We start from the raw sequence: 2,593 nt of genomic DNA, 5'->3' as shown, positions 1-2,593 counted from the left end.
TGAATAGCCCAGCTGTGCTCCGAGGCCCAGTCAGACTCCCCAGTCTCTCCCTGTGTCTCCAGGTTCAGGTACAGCTGAGAAAACCTGATAACAGACAGGGTCTGGGAGATGGCTCAGTGGGCAAAGCACTTACTCCACAAGCATAAGGACCAGAGTTTGATTACCCAGGATGCACCAGAAAAAGATGGATGCTGTTGTCGAGGCCTGTGTTTTACTCCCTGTGCTGGGGAGAAGGAGAAAGGTGGGTCCCTGAGGCTCTAAGACCAGCCAGTCTACTTGGTGAGTTCCAGGCTAGTGAGAAAGCTTGCCTCAAAAAAAAACAAAAGGTGGGGGTTGGGGATTTAGCTCAGTGGTAGAGCGCTTGCCTAGCAAGCGCAAGGCCCTGGGTTCGGTCCCCAGCTCCGAAAAAAAGAAAAAACAAACAAACAAACAAAACAAAAAAACCCAAAAGGTGTACTGTGCCTTTCAGAAAATAATGATGATTGACCCTCTGGCCTACCTGCATGCTCACCTACACGCTCAAAACCTGAGAGTAAACATAATGTGTGTAGTTCTCTATTGTTTGAGCTCTACCACAAGATAAAAAGTGAAACACCCTGTGGCTTAGTTAGGGTTTCCATTGCCGTGAAGAGACACCATGGCCATGGAAACTTTTATAAAGCAAAAACATTTAATTAGGGCTGGCTTATAGTTTCAGAGGTTCAGTCCATTATCATCATGTGGGGAAGCACAGCAGCGTGCAGACGGACATGGTGCTGGAAAGGCCAAGAGTTCTACATCTTGATCTGAAGGCACCAGAAGGGGACAGGATTTGTTCCATGCTTGGCATAGCTTAAACATTTAAGACCTCAAAGCCCCACCTCCACAGCGGCACACTTTCCCTGACAAAGCCACGCCTCCTCAGATAAGGCCACACCTCCTAACAGTGCCACTCCCTATGACCAAGCATTCAGACACACAAAACTATGTGTGTGTGTGTGTGTGTGTGTGTGTGTGTGTGTTGGTGGGGGGGTTGGATAATGTGTTTGTGAGTCTGTGTATACATGTGCATGTGTGCATGCATGTGTGTGTTATATAACCGTTTTCTTATGCAACACACATATATGTTCATCATGTTATACGTGCTGTCTTACGTGGTGAATTCCTCCTGCTTCTGCTGACTTTAGTGCTGATTTAGTGGAATTCTGTGAAGAGGCTGGAATCCGGATCTTGTTTGGCGAGCTCTGTCCTAGCAGCTCACCAGCTCTCTCTCTGCCGTTGCTTAGTCCTTCTCTTCCTTCCTTTCTTGGAGATTGGCCCCCAAGTCCTTAGGCAGCTTGGCAAAGGTTCTACCACCCACTGAGCTACAGCCTTCAACCCTTTGCTGCTTTCCTTACCGTGACATGCCCCCCTCCGTCAGCCATGCTTTTCTGAGCAAGGAACCCTGATACCTAAGTGACATGGAGGTCAAGTTCACCTGTCTTCCCCTTCTCGGCCTGGAACATCCCACCAGCTCTGTGCTGTGTTCAGCCCAGGAAGAAAAGACACTCTGGAGCGGATCTTCCCTCCTTTATCCCTGAGCATGAGTGGGTGACCAGTGCTGGACAGGCACCAGAGCAGGAGGCCTGTGACAGGGTCTCTGGCCATTGATGTTACAGGAGGCACATCTTCTCTCAGAGTCTAAAGCAGGGCCTGTGAGGATGGGAACCATAGGCCAGGTTAGGGCACCCCGACCTCAGACTCACCTTGAACCCCTTGAGACAGGCACCCCCACTTCTATTTGAGATCTGGAAGAATCCTCCAGGAAGGTAAGTTATACTTACACCCCATGTGCTGATGGGTGGCACCAGGGAGAAGGGGTGAAATTGCCCAGGCTTAGAAGGTACAGCTCGTTTCTGACATTTATTCCTTTTGTACTTAAAGACCGAGATGTGTACACAAGGCTGTTCTTGCCCCTGCTGCATGAGCCTCATGATTAGGGATTCTCTGTACCAAACAGAAATACTGAACCTCTTGCCTTAGCACTGAGGAGATACGCTGGGCCCCTTGCCCAGGCTTATGAATGGATTGTAAATGAATAAGCTGAAAACAAGTGAGGTTCTAGCAATTTCCAGTGCAGGGGTAAGGTGGGACAGGTGTTGAAGACCTATCTGCCCTCTGTCTACCTCTCCTCCTTCCCTGGGAGGAGGATGCAGCCATGTCCTTCTGATGATGGTAGAGCCATCAACAGCAGTCAATACCAGTCAATACCAGTCAGCTGCTGTACTTCGACTGGCTTGTGCTGCTGCTGGTAGGCAGGGAGAGGCAGTTACTCACTTCCTGAGGCCAGTGCACTGGCTGGGGCCTTTCCAAGCTGGGAATTGCTATGCAGGGGTGGCCTTTCCAAGCTGGGAATTGCTATGCAGGGGTATACAGAGCCGGTTCCCAGCATCCCTCTGACCCTTCCCCTAAGCCTGCTGTGTTTGGGAATACCAGGGAGCTGATCTGCCTGGGCCCTCATACCATCTCTCTCCTCATACCTGGGATCCTCGCCCAGCTGTCTGACCACCTTCTCAAGAGTCTCCCCCAGTCCCTCTCAGTCTCCCATCCTCTTTATCTGAGATCGGGGCTCAGG

This window comes from Rattus norvegicus, chromosome 6 (genome assembly GCF_036323735.1).
Source record: "Rattus norvegicus strain BN/NHsdMcwi chromosome 6, GRCr8, whole genome shotgun sequence".
Taxonomy (NCBI): domain Eukaryota; kingdom Metazoa; phylum Chordata; class Mammalia; order Rodentia; family Muridae; genus Rattus; species Rattus norvegicus.
This window is presented reverse-complemented; position numbering follows the sequence as displayed.